Consider the following 14,919-nt stretch of genomic DNA (forward strand, 5'->3'; position numbering starts at 1 on the left):
CATTGTGCTGGCCTGCCTGCTGGCTGCCCGCGTCCCTGCCCACCTGCTGGGCATCACCACCCCTCGCTGAATCCCCCCACTCCTGCCCCTAGTCCCCTCCAGCTTTCTTGTTTCCCTCAGAACTGAGTACATCCCACTGGGAATATCCTTCCTTCAGATTCACCATTTCCGCTTGAGCGTCCTCCTCCAAGCTCCATTCCTCTGCAGCCTGTGTTAGGTGTGCTATGAGCATCTGAAGTCCTTCAGAGGAGAAGGTGCTGGGAAGGTGCCTGCCGGCCTGGCCATGTGTCCTGCGGGGCAGCAGGTCCCCACTGGAGCCTCTGGACAACTGCAGGTGGCAGCCTGGACAGACATCACTCTCTGAGGCAGCAGGGACATCTGAGGCAAGGCTGGCCGGTTTTCTGGGTGATGTAAACACCAAGGCACCTAAACGTGGACCAGGAAAGAGTAGAGGGTCTAGGAGAGCAAGAGAGGTGTCCCTTGACATTACACTATATGAGTTTTCTTCTGAGACTGGAAAATGATGTTACTGGAAAGCTGCTGGAGTGCACGAGGGGCAGGCCGGGTCCAGGGGCGCCCAGACAGCCACACCAGCAGCTGGCACTGGGAGCTGCTTGAGGGACTGTCCAGCATCGTGCGTCCCATTGCCGCAGATATCCTTCCTTCGGTGTGAGTGTATTCAAGCTGGCCAGCTGCTACGGGTGCTTTTCCCGCTGATGGCGTTTCCAATGCCGATTTCCATCTAAAGGTGGAGCTGCAGCTCTAAGTGTTACTCCCTCCTTCAGGATATGCCTGTCCTCGTAGCCAGTGTGTGGCCGGTTATATATATCTTTGCAGGGCTGAAAAGACCTAAAACCTTGGTCCCTGTCATTCAGGAAGATGGCAAAAGCTGTACGATCATATCTGATGAGGGGTGGCAAAAGGAGGGAAGGGTTCATTGCCCTTCAGAAATTTGCTTTGGACTTTTACTGTTAAGATCAGGATGAATGGAACAGGCTGACTGTTTTATAGAAGGGTTTCTAGAAAACAGCCCTCAGACTCTGACATTTTTCCTCTCTCAAAGGATTTGTCTCTGAAGTCTGCCCCCACCTACATTTTTGAAGCCAGACCTGTATACAACCTGAGAGTAAATGGAGAATCCCCAAGACTTGCTGTGTAGCCCTGGGTGTATTCAGGTCAGGCAGCAATATAAATCTACAAGATTTTGGTTTTTTTTCTGCAGCAGGTCTGGGTTTGCATTTGGAGTTTGAGGAAAAGCAAGCCACACATTTCAGAGAGTCCTGAACTTTCATAGCTTAACTCTGGCTTCTTTCCACTTCCTTAAAACCTGTGAACTCTATGTATTTCTCTACCTCGCAGCACAAAGACATGCGCACCTTAACCAGCAAACAGGGGAGGAATGATTTCAGAAAAGAATCAAAGAACCACAAAAGAACTCCAGAACATGGCAGCTCTTCGGAACATGGCTTGCAAAGCTGTGGAGAATGAGCAAATGAGTAAAGAAGATGACTGGTAACTTCATGGGAAGAGGGGAGCAACTTTGGGGGCAAGGCTCTTTTCATGTATTAGGCAGCTATTTAGCTATGATAATCATGTTCCAGGGTAACAGTGTAGTGTGAACAGTCTTTGCAGTCATTTGGGTATTCATCTGCATGGGTGGACCCTGGAAATGTGTTAGGAATCTCTGTAGGCAAAACAGTGCTTTATTTTTGAGGGCTGATGTTTATTATTTTACAAAATATATTTTTTATTTTTGCTTGTAAATGTCTGGGTATATTTTTTGAGTTATGCAGTAATGGAGTTCCTGTTATTTTCTGGAAGTCAAGATGATGTACAATTTTAACAATGGGCAAAAGTATAGTTTGTATGGTAAATGTTACTTGAGAAATAAAGTTTAGCAGCTGCTAAGAGCAAAACAGGTCACTGTGTCAATTCAGAGTATTTGCATTGCTGAATGTCTACACAAGGTGCAACTAAATGAAAGTGAAATTAAGTGTACATTGAAATGTAGAGACTGAAGCATGTCGTGAGTTTTAAAAATTATTATTCAAAAGATCCATTATAGGGGCAAAAAACCAGGCATTTGTAGAGAGTGTGGGAAAGGGACATGGAATTGCGCTGGGTTTATAAAAAGATCTTCTTTATTTGAGTTAATAGGCTCTGAACATTTGCAAGAATATGACATTGCTCTATTTTTACTTCACTGATGATAAAATTATTTCTGATTTTGACCTTTGTTGCTTTATGTGACACATAGCAGTCGGTCAAAATGAAGTACTCTGTTAAAACACATTCAAACATAGTGTAAATGTGCACTTCAGTGAATTTGCTCTGGTTTTAAGTTGCTAAGAATATAAAAATAAGAATAAGAGCAAGTTTGAAACATACCAGTGTATGTTTGTGTGGTGGTTGGGTCTGAATCTGAGGACATCAGCTGATGTAATGAATAATTAAGACTGTAAACCATCACTCTGCACTCTTGCCCTCACTAAAATAGGATAAACCTTGGCAATGACGACGTAAATGCTAAATGTATTTATATCACCAAAGATTTCATGAAATGGCTGTGAGTGTTAGTTGAATGTTTATTGCCAGTTCCTGGAGTTAACAACATTAACTTTTGTAATTGTAAGAAAGAAATGTCATTCTTCTCTAATTAGTTTCCAGATTAAGAGATTCCCAGTAGCTGTTTCAATTGTCTGGAATTCTTTGTGCTTAGTGACCAAATCTTACTTTAAGTTTTAAAATTTATCTGAATTCAATTTATCTTGATTTTCCATTACAAAATGGCTGTAACTGGAGAATGTTACTTTGGAAAGCACCATCTATCCCTTGCTGGAATATGTGTTTGTCTTCTGTCATCTGCTTCGGCTTTAAAGTCACTCATCAAAATGGCATATTTTAATAAAAGATCATACAGTTTTTTACAAAAGGCTAATATAAATTCTAATATTACTGCTATTCAAATCAAGGAGCAAGCTGTGTTGCAGTTGTAGAAACAAGAGCTCTGTTGTTTGGACAAAGTGAGATTTAGGATTAACAGGGTGCTAAGATTAGACCCTTGTTATGAAACAAGGACTATTTTATAATGCTGATCTAGAATGCCAAGAATATAAATCTTTCAAACTTCAAAAGTGCTTTGATATTTCATCCAATATGAATTATTTGCTGTAGCTAAACTTTGCATTACAGAAAACCAAAACTAAAAATGGCCTTTATAATAGATGAGTTTTTAAATAAGAACAGGTGAATTTTTAAATAAGAGATGGCTATTCTGGGGTTAGAAAACTTAAACAATTGGCCTTCCAATGTGTGCAGAATTTACTTTTAAATGCCACTGTTTACTTTGTGCAACTTGAAAAGTTAATGACAGTCACATTGTCTCCTGGAAGTTTAAGCTTTTCAGGATGATACTATGGAAAGATATTCAAAGCAAATTAGAGAGCAAAACAACCTAGTGGTAGGATCTCCTGTGATTCTTCTGTTTTCTTCTGTTTCAATCTTTGTAGTGTAAGCCTTTTGACAGCAGTAGTGGAAATCTCATTGGTCATGCCCCCATTGTGCTTCAAAATGGTAAAAATATGTATTTCTACTCAACTCTGTGTGATTCAAACCCACAGATTTCACTTTGCTCAATATGTCATTTTAGTTTGCTGAAAATTTGCTTAAAATATCACAATTTAATCCTGCTTTGTTGGGCCCTCTACTGTCGCCATCTACTTTCTGGGCCAGTAAAATGCAAATATCAAAGGATTTAGTGTCCCATGTTATCAAAGAGAACACCATCACACACATTCTTCAGAAGCATATTGGTCAAATATATGGATTTGCTTGTGGATGAGACAGAAAAAAAGAAGCAAACTAAGGAACCTCTTCTGTCCTTGACATTACCTTTGATTTGCAATTAACACACAGTATTCTGTTGTACGGAGGAAATAATTTGTTAATGCTTTTAAATCTACAAAATAGAATTTATTAGAGCATCTTATCTGGGCTACAGAATTAAAATTATCAAATTAAATATTATTTCAAATGCTCTAATTCTATAAAGATCTCTCTAATCTACCTGAAGTGGTTTCTGTGCAGCTTTGCTTCTCACTCATTCTCCTTATGTCTAGAGTCACTCTAAGGTTGGCTAAATTTTGAGTTAAGTAGTGTTTGAAGCTTCAATCTTAGACAATTCCCATTTTGTAGATGTTATCCCTGATTTGTCATATTAGGGTACTCAGACTGATACATTATGAATATAACATTTGTATTTTTTGGTTTTGAACAGTATCTTGAGTCTTAGGCAAGGCCACAACAAAATAAAGGGAAGTGCAATGCTCATACTGACCAAGACAGACAACTCCTTGGAACTGACAATTCTTGAAAGACTATCATATTCCATCCTAACACTACAACAAAGAGATCACATACTGCTTGGTAATTCATGTTTCTAGTTTTCCCAAAATAATGGTTCTGCAGCTTTTCTCTGTCTTAGTTGAGATGCATCATCGTGAGGTATCAGCACTTTAGAGCAGTGGTGTGGTCTCAAAACCTAAGAAAAGGAATCTTTCATGCTTATAATCATGTTAATGATTATATTATCATGTTAATAATTTCAGATAGCTTCACTTCTTCCACATCACAAAGATGGGGGCTGAGAGTATCTCTGGTCATTTCTAGGACTGACTGGAGGGTTGGGATTGAGAATATCTTGGTTAAAATGTCAGCATCAGTAACAGTAGTTCTACTGCATTACTGCTGTTCTGAGGGCATCTTCCTGGGCTGTTTCTCTGCTTTTGGTTCCTTGACATGGCAGACAGCACTGTGTAGAGTGATATTTGGCCAAAAGCCACCTCTAGGACAAGATAGTCTTCTCAGTAGTTGTGCTGGAGTGTTATGCCTTGTTCCTTGCCGTAGTGTACTGGTGTCCCAGTAATACCAGGTACTGCCGTTCTTGCCTAGAAACTCTCAGAAGAGTTAGAGGTGGAGGCTTGTCAGATGCAGTAGCACCTTGAGTTTCAGTGCAGAGTTCGGGGAAAATAATCATGTAGGTAAAGCACAAACCCAACAGCTAAATATACTTATCTCATAATTTGGAAAAGGTTGTTCACTGAAACAGGTAAAGAAAACATCAGAATAGCTGAGGTATTAGCAGAATTGGAAACTCATTAATATTGCAAAATTTCCCACCAGCGTGGCATGTTCACACTTTCTTGCCCATTTTGACCTTCCATCTCCCTCTCTTATTCCACTTCTTATTCCTGGAGTGTAATTATCTGTAATTATCTGTAATCTCAGTTATTAGTTTTCTGCTACCTTATGGACTCTCTTGAACAAATTTCTTTACTTTCTAGCTTCCCACCCCAAGGTCAGGCAGTCCTTCGAAGTCTGAGCTCCTTGTTGGAGAGCTTTTTGAAAAGAAGCCTTTTGATTGGCCTGTTTTGGTAACAGCACTTTTCTAGCACTAGTAGTTTAGAATTATATGAAAAATGTGACAGAAAGTCATAGTTAAACAATGATTTCAGATAGCTATTTTTCTATTAGGTATTTGTTTCTTAGCAAAGCAACACTCCCTCTCCGCTCTCCTTGCAACACTCCCTCACTCACTCTCTGCTCCCCTTGCATATATCGTCTTTGTTGGCTTGATGGTGTTGTTGCTGTTGTTTTGTTAAAATGATAATATTCTGGGAAACTTAGGCAGAAGATAAACTAGTTATTTTACATAGAAATAAGTGGGTTTTGATCAGCTCTAGTGATTACATTAATAATTTAATTAATAATGTTTAGAAGGTACCATTGAGCAAACTCATCAGAAAATAAACGTGTTATGAGATACTTAGTGGAGAAAAAATGAAGGCCCCAGAAAAAGAAAACAAGTCTCATGGCTTAAAAGCAGAATACAGATAATTTTAAGTCTCCTGGTAGAGGGCATCGAGACATACACATGGTTCATACAGCTGACAAGTAGAAACGAAGAGATGATGTGAGTGCTGTTTCAAAGCCAGCTTTCTAGCCTGTGTTGTATATGTCATGCTTCTAGTGTGTCAGGGATGTCATCCTTTATTTCCATTCTATCTGATGTTCCTTGTATGCTTATGACATTCACATTTATTTCTTACTCAATTTTTGCCTTAAGACACTCATCATGCTCTTTTCCTTTAGCAGGGGGCTTAGCAGTGATGTTGAAGAACCATTCTGTCCCTGCTGGTGGATCCAGTAAGATTTCTTCTGTGCTTCCTACATATTTCACCCCTAAAAAAGGACATCACTATTTTTCTCTGAGCCTGCACTGTTCAGTGTCTTGTTTGCTTCTAATTTATAATACAAAACATAGATTAATCAGCTTGTCCACAGAGACTATAATAATAAAAAAAGCTCTTCCCTTTAAGCCATTTGTTTTTCAGATTTTACTCAATTGTACCATCTAAGCTTCATTAAAGTAATTCCCCTGCTGCTGCTTCCTCTCCAGCTTTTAATTATGACATTGTAGTACAATGGTCAGATCCTTAGTTGGTACATTTTTGGGAACTTCATTTTTTTTGTTCTTCTCTCTTGGCTTTTATCATATGATTTCTATCCTATATTTACATGTTTTCAAGGTGTGCTATTCTGCTTCAAATGAGATTTTAAAAGTATTTGACACCCTCTTCTCCCACACAAGGATGAGAGGAAATTGCCTCAGGTTGCAGCAGAGGAGTGTTAGATTGGATATTAGGAAAGATTTATGCACCAAAAGGGTGGTCTAGCATTGGAACAGGCTTACCAGGGAAGTGGTTGAGTCACTGTCCATGGAGGTGTTTAATAGACAGGTTGATGTGGCACTTAGGGACATGGTGGCCTTGGCAGTGCTGGGTTAATGGTTGGGCTTGATTATCGTAAAGAAGGCTGTCCCATCTGCTGGCTAGCAATGGGGGCAGGCAAACCTCACAGCCCATCTCATCACAGCTCCCAGATCCCTGCTGATTTATTCAGGGGCTGTGGAAGTAGTGGTCAGCCTGTGGTGCTGTGTTTCTATAGTCTGTGCAGTTTCCATCAGGATGGATCAGTGCAGTGTTAGCTGTGCTGTGCTGGCACTATGCTGCAGGGGCTCTTTGCTCACATGGTGAGCACATGCTCAGGAGTAAGGAGCTAATGTGAAATGGGAATGTTACCTGAGGGTATCAATTCATCAAAGGGTAGATTCTAGAGATAAGAAGGAAACATTAAATTGTTCTCCTTGGGATTACTTTTGAAGGCTCTGGAAATTTATTCTGTTCTCAGGTTTGCAGAAAAAGACGGCAGCTGTGGAGGCTGGGTCCAAAAAGAGTCAGCAGGGTGCTCTTGTGACAAAGATAGCCAACCACATTCTGGGCTGTGTTAACAGAACTGTAGCCAGCAGGATCAAAGCAAATATTAATTCTTTTTCTCTGGCACTCATGATGTAGTGTTGGGACCAACGTGTCCAGTTTTGGACAAGATACAATTGATGAATGGTGACTTATCTGGCCCAGGGCCACTAAGCCTGTTGGGAAGACAGGCAACATGATATATGAGGAGAGGCTGTGGGAGCTGGGTTTGTTCAGCCTGGAGACAAAAAGGCTTGGGGGGTTATCAGATAGCTGTCTTCAAGTTTCTCATGGCATGATTTAGTATGCCCAAGATGCAGTTCTCTGGGTATCAGAGCTGTCTACATTTGCAGATGCTGCATTCTTGTGTTTCATCACACAGTGGTCACTTGTAGGAACTGACATGCATGTAAGTCACACTTTAGGTTTGAGTCGAAACTGAAGGGAAAAGAACAATCATTATGTGAGCAAACAGTGTGTAGGATTTTGCCACTGGGTAGCAGTGCATTGTAATATGTCTTTCTTTACTTGCAAGGAAGGCAAATGCTTAATTTCAGTCCCACTATGCCAGAGACAAGAAGCAGTGATTTTTTTTTCTTTGTTTTGATATCTTGTCCAGCAATTTCAGGACAAGTCAGTTAAAATTTGTGTCTAGAGATTTTGTACATCATTCATCTTCTGTTTCTATTCTCAAGCTGGACTGACTGATTTGATGCTGTGCTGAGTGCAGGCACTTGGGTTGAAGTGGTATGAGTTCCTATTGTGCAGTTGTCCTTCCCTCACCCATTCTTGAGGATGTTTTCAGCTTAGAAGGGCTGAAGAACCATGGCATAGCCAGGAGCAGACACCCAGACAGAGGACAGACATCTCAGTTGGTGAGTCCCATATAAATCTGCCCAGCTGGGGCACATGCTGGCATAGCTAACCCTGCTCCTGGTTGCAGTGATGGCTCCCACAGAGCTGACTGAAGTATCTCTGCATGTCACTTCTGGGGTTCACTCACTGCTGGTACCAGCTTGGGAGAGTCCATACCCATTGTGAGCACAAGTCAAACTGCTGGTTCATAGTAGGATTGAATGAAAACTCTTGAAAAATATAACCAGATGTTAAACAATAGCTGCTGAGTACTAACAGATGTGACAGGCCAGACAAGTGTTCTTGAGGCCTTGCCTTGGCATGCAGCAGCTTTTGTAATAGAATATGGCTAAAAACAATCCTGCATTTTTATTTTCTGTATAATGGGAATGTGTTATGCACTCTGAAGAGGACAGGATAAAAGCTGATTGCAAATGCGTTATAAATTTTAACCTGCTAAGAAAATATTGATCTTAAAAATGTGCTACAATGCATTTTGGAACATTTCAACTACATTTTGTTCACAAAAAGCTTCTGTGGAATGAGTGGATGTTACATTAATGGTCCTGTACTTACCAAACAGTATGCCTTGAGCTTATAGCTGGTACTTTTGTTCATGTGCACACATTTTAGAAAGCAGAAGACCAAAGGTATTATCTCAGGAGGTACCCTTAGGCACTCTGTACCCTCAGTACACTGCCTGCTGGGACAATGCTTTTTGGGAAATTGGAGTTTTACAGGCACAGCAGGAAGTTTTCCTTTCAGTGAAATCCTTTGTGCCAGTGCAGGTTGCAAGCAATTCAGGGAGTAACAGTGTTGAACACGTACACTGTAACTGTTCTGGAATATAGAGAAGGTGCTGAGAATGCAAGAGGGAATGGTTTGGCTGTTCTGGGCCACAGATCTCCTTGGGAGAGAGGAAGAGGTTACTGGATTTCACAGTTGTTCTGATACTTGCTTCTGTTGATGACATGTCACCTGACACAGGGCCTGAAAATTGGGGATGCTCCAAAACTGGGGATGCTCCAGATCAAATTACAAGCCACCATATTCCCAATTTCTTTACTGTCTGACAGTGCTCTGCATTCACTGGGCATGAGTAAATATGAATTGTGGAATCCAGGCAGCACTTTTTTGGTAAAAAATAAGAAGCAGGAGAAGAGAAATGCTTAAGCTAACTATTTAAAATTTGGATCAAATAGAGTAATTCAATAGGTAAATGAAACATCTCTCTGAAAACACTGTTACAGAACACCCAAGAAAATATCAATATCAATGTCATGTAACTTTTTATCTTACCAATGCCAGAAACCTTTTCATAATGCCCTTATGTAAGGATTTCCTGGTTTGTTGCTTGTATTTTAAACAAGCACCTGCAATTAAAACATACAATTTCTAGCTTCAAAATCCCTTAATTTTACTTTTTTAAGAAGTAGAGCACATAAAGTGCCTTATGTAAAGACCAGACAAGAAGCCAGTTGTTCACCTTGCTGCCAGGCATCGGATTTCCAGACAGATTATTTTAAGTGTTTTATAAAGTCTGATATAAGAAAATGTTTGCACTTCAACAGGGCAGGTATTAACACCATTTCTGGCAAAAAAGGACTGTACTATACAGTTTCACATTAAGTTTCTTTTTCTTTCTCCTGCAAATCTCTGCTTTGTACCCTGGGCTGATAGCAAGACTATGGCCCCAAATACCAAGCAGGTGTGGTAGGTTGGAGAAATCACTGCTTGCAATGCTGCTTGTCAGTCAGATTAAAGTGGTGCATGGACATATTTTCCTAGAGGGCCCTTTACATGTGATAAAAAGTCAGTGCTTGACATAAATGTATTAAACATTGGAAAGCTGACATGAATTTTTTTCCTTCATGCAAACATCAGTCATCTACAGTTTTTGTGTTCAAAAAGTAACTATTGTCTCCCTCTTTAGAGACTATCAGGCTGAGAAATTTTTAGTCTCTTAATGGTTGCAAAACTGTTCCTATTCATCACATGAGCAAGTTTGGGCTGGTAAATTCTGATGCTGTTGTACTGATTGTTGTTATATTGATTATTGTTATCAATATAACTGATGTTGTTATATTGATTTTCTGAGAATGTATTAATGTCATTAAAAAGACAGTAATGCATATACAGCTGGAGAAACTCCAGGAAGCTTTTAACAATGCAATGGACATATATCCAAAAGCTAGTGTGTATCAAGCTAGCAGGGGACAGATCAGGCAACTGGATACCATGTCACATTATGTGGGATTTCTGGGAATCCCTTCCAAAGTCATGTATAACAGAGGCAGACTGCAACTCACTCATGTGGACCCTCACTCACTGCATCACCAAATCTAGATGGTTTCAGATTTGGGTGGCAGCAGACTTGTATGTCACCAAAACCTCACAGTAAACAGTCTCAGACTACGTACTGAAGGGGAGGATCAGAGGATAACCTCTGTGACCACAGCTGTGGAAAGAGACAATTCCTCACAGGCCATTTCCCCCTCACAGTGTCTCAGAGGACTCAAATTCTTGCCAAAACCTGGCAACAGACAGATCCTTGCAGATACCACAGTGCTGTTTTTGATGTGCCCTATAAGCTGCCCTAATCACTATGTTATAGTTTTAGTTCCCCAAAGATTTTAAGATATAGCACACCTCTAGGATTATTTTTGTTTCCTTGTTTTATATCTTGTTCTCTGATGTAAAAAAAAACCAAAAAAAACCCCAAAAAAAACCAGGCTGAAACCACCACCACTTTTCTGTTTCACTGGACTCAAGCTCCACTTGTAATTTTTAAAAATTTTTAGTTCAGATGTTTATTCCACCTACCAACAATTTCTTCAGTCCAGCTAGGATTTTCTGAGCAGATCTACCTTTGGGAAACCTGGGCTGTCTCGAGTGAATACCGAAACACGCCCTTTAATTTCATGGGTCACTGACGCTCGGATGCAGCCTGACGTGATCCAGTACCCATCTTTGCAGAGACTGACCTTGCCCATCAGAAAATGTACAAATAAAATGTGTTTAATCCTTGCTGCACACAGAGAGACAGGGCCCTGAGGGAGAGACTGGCTCCAGCAGCAGTGTGGCTGCTGCACACTGTGGCTGCATTCTGCCCATGGGCTGGGCTGCCACCTGTGCTCCATTATCCTACCTGGAGCCATGGAATGCCAGCTGTGGAACTGCCCTGCCAGCACAATGGTATAAATTCTGCTTGTGCAAAACCAGTATTTTCCAAAAAGGAGTTTAACTTTAGTTTCCACAAAGCCTGCCTAGAAAGAGCTGTTTAATTTCCCTGGGTACTTTTGAGATCCCTGGATATTTATGAATGTACTTATTCAGATAATTTAGAGCATGAGGATGTGACAGATTGTGTACAGAGATGTGGAAACTCCTGAGTAAGTGCTTGCTCGGGCTGATGTGGACAAGCAGGGACCTGTGGGGCTTCACAGAGATGGGCTTGGGCTTCCAAACAGCCCAACCCAAAACTGCAGTGTTGTGCCTCAGTGAGCAGTTACCCTGCTCAGCAGTTTGGAGGTAGCTCACCCAGAGCCAGCCCCACTCTCTGTGTGGTGACTGCTCAAATCCTTTACATAATCTCTGTCTCTTCAACAGATTGGCTCTTATCTCTCTGTTCTGCTTCATCTGCTCCTATCCCGTGATGAGAATTCTCTGCTGCCTCCTGTTCCTAGAGCAATCCCCTGAGACTTAAAAAGAAGTGTTCTATTAGCCTTCAGTCCTGGGTAATTTTCACCAGGTGTAATTACAGCCTGACTTCTCTCCATTGCCCCTGAAATTTTGCTTTGAAATTGTCTGACACTGCTTCCTATTAGAAAAGCCATTTTACTTCACTTGGAGTGACTGCGCTTCAGAAGTGAGTAAAGTGGTTTCTAAATGCAGCCTGAAAATGCTTTCAGCTAAGGGTTACTCTGGGTTCGTTCTTTATTTTCTTCCAGAAAGAATTCAGTAAATTTGACAGCCAACAAAAGAGATGGAAATTTAGGCTATATGTGTACACATCAGAAAGGAGGCTGGCTCATGAAGGGAAAGGTGAAATTATTCCTTCTTCTTTGAAAGCTGACCTTTCCTCTGGCAAGGTACATCAAATTACTGATTTCATTGCAGTACCACTGGGAGCACTCTAATTCCATAAAATAAATTAGCATAAGCACAAAGCACACATGACAGGTATATGAGAAAATGTTCCAAGTTCTTTCTGTGCAATATTAATATGTTATTCATCAAAGCTGTGAGTGAAGTGGGGGATTAATGTTTTTAGCTGCATATAATTTGTGATAGTGAAAGAACAAACATTGCTGCTTACTGTTAGGAGGGCATTCTTTCCAGACAACTTAGTAAAAAAGAATTTCTACTCCCTGTCTATCATTGAGATTAATTCAGATCATATTACATAAGCTTTTGGGAAACATATTTTCTCTATTTCTGTCACCTGTGCTTGCGACAGTTTTAGATTTCATGTTGCACTATAAAAATTTTAGTTTCTTCCAGAAACTGATTATGAAACTCTTGATAGAAAAGACTGTACAACACATGCAAAGATGTGTAGTTACCTTGGTCGATAACAAATGGTAAGAAAAAAAGTGTGAAAAAAAATCAGATAAATGCCTGTGACTGCAAGTTACATGCAAGACCAATGCTATGCTTATTTCTCAATAAGAAGTTACATAAAAGGTGATTTTAGCTTTAAACTGTTAAAAATTTCCTGATTCTTAAACCTACCTTCAGGCAAGGCTTGAACTTTCATTGTTGCCACTGGGTGAATGCATAATTCATGCAATATGCAGGATTAATTTCTCTTATAGGTCATTTAGGAAGCCTGTTATTAAACCTAGTTACCAGGATAAGGGCTGAGATTGTTACAAATACTTATACTAAATCATACCAAATGATAGAGTGACACATAATGGCAACAAATTAAAACATTTCATCTCTTTGAATGATGTTAATAATGGATATGTGTGAATATTAACCAGAAAAACTGGACATTCAATGAGTCTATTCAGAACTGGCTTAATGACATACAAAATATCACCTTTTGGATTAATTTATTAGAAGGAATAGAAACGGGTTCCTTTTTGAACCTTTCATTTCCACATGAAATGATTGTGATCAATGCCTTTTTTGAATTTAATAGAAACATTTCCACATGTGTACCAAAGGCAGCTCCTGCCAATGAACACTGTAAAGGTCTGTCTGCTGGTGGGAGGGGGAGAGGAGCAGGAGCAGTTGCCATAAGCTGTTCAGAAATGCTGGCTGTGTGTAGCAATGCTGTTTCCTGCACGCACCACCTGCACGGGGCATTGGGCACTCAGCACTGTCAGCTCCCAGCAGGCAACAAATGAACACTGAGCAGCAACACCTTGCAGCTCAACACTGTTCAGACACAGGCAGGTCCTCTACCTGGTCTCTTGTGTAGTCTCACTGTGTCAGACTTATTGGCTAGAAAGAATCTTTCTTACTGCAAGATTCTTAATGAACAGGACAGTTTTAACAGTAGAGGAGTGCTGGTGCTGAGAGAAAGAACTGCATCCCACTTAGAACACTGAACCCTAGGAAAAGGGGAGAAAATCTGTCTACTTCAAAATTCTTACCCACTGATCCAAAATTCCTGAGTACATTTTAATTGTATATTTTTCTAGGAAATGTAAGACCTGAACTGAATTCCTCACTTAATACCGCCGTGGAAAGGCAGTAGAATTGCTGCAAGTGGTGAATAAATCGGTGTACCTACCTGTACTCGTAATGTCCACCTTGAAAGTGTCAGAGGTGAGGTACTGTGGGTTTTTTAATGTGGCCTCAGGCAGTGCTGGAATGGTTCCTGCAGGTGAGACAGGTGTGGCATCCTGAAGCAGCCTGGCTGGAGCCTGATGTCCTGTAAGCTGGCAGGCTTGTATGAGCCATTAGATGAAGAAGAAACCTCAAGAATCAGGATTCAGAGTGTAGGTATGCTCAGCCTGTATTGCTACCTTTGAATTAAAAAATGTGAAACCTCTCAGAGAAGGAGAGGTTATGCTTACCCAAATGAATTTCTTTGTGTATGGTAACTCAGCTGGCAACAGACACATTAATAATAAAATCAGACAAGTTACAATCTTAATATCCCAACAAAAGACACTGGGGCTTCTACCCCCAAATCCTGTTCCCCAAAGCAGCATCTGTTATCCACAGTGTTTATCACTGTGCTGAAAGCAGCATGGTAAAGAGGTGGTGCAGGAAGGTCAGTGAAAACTCATTTCACAGAGGAGTGTTGCACCGTGCCATTTGACCCTGACATTTAGTAGAGCACATCTTTATTTTACCTGTACAGTCTTGGGTAAACATACAACTTGGTGCAGGCTGCTTGCCTGTACAAAATTGCAAAGCTGTTTTTGTTATATTATCTCTGAGTTTTCATTTACTAATTTCATATATGTATCTGCTGCCATCTCTATTTTCATCTTGTACATCCCTTTTCCTGTATATGTGTCAGGTATTTTCATCCCAACATTTTTGCAGGAGACAGAAAAAGCAATACTTCAGAAAATATTTTGCAACTCTATTTATATTTTTTTCCCTCACATGTACTAAAGTAACAAGCTCTCAGAACTCTCTGGCTAACCTTAATAACTAAATCATGAAAATAATTCAGGTTATAAAAACAGTTCCTGTGCCCAAATAAAGCAGTCCATATTAAATTCCCCCTGATCTTTTTTTGGCCTGTGATTGGTGGTTTGGTTATGCCTCTGAAGTAGAGGCT

This window comes from Geospiza fortis, unplaced genomic scaffold (assembly GCF_000277835.1).
Source record: "Geospiza fortis unplaced genomic scaffold, GeoFor_1.0 scaffold195, whole genome shotgun sequence".
Taxonomy (NCBI): domain Eukaryota; kingdom Metazoa; phylum Chordata; class Aves; order Passeriformes; family Thraupidae; genus Geospiza; species Geospiza fortis.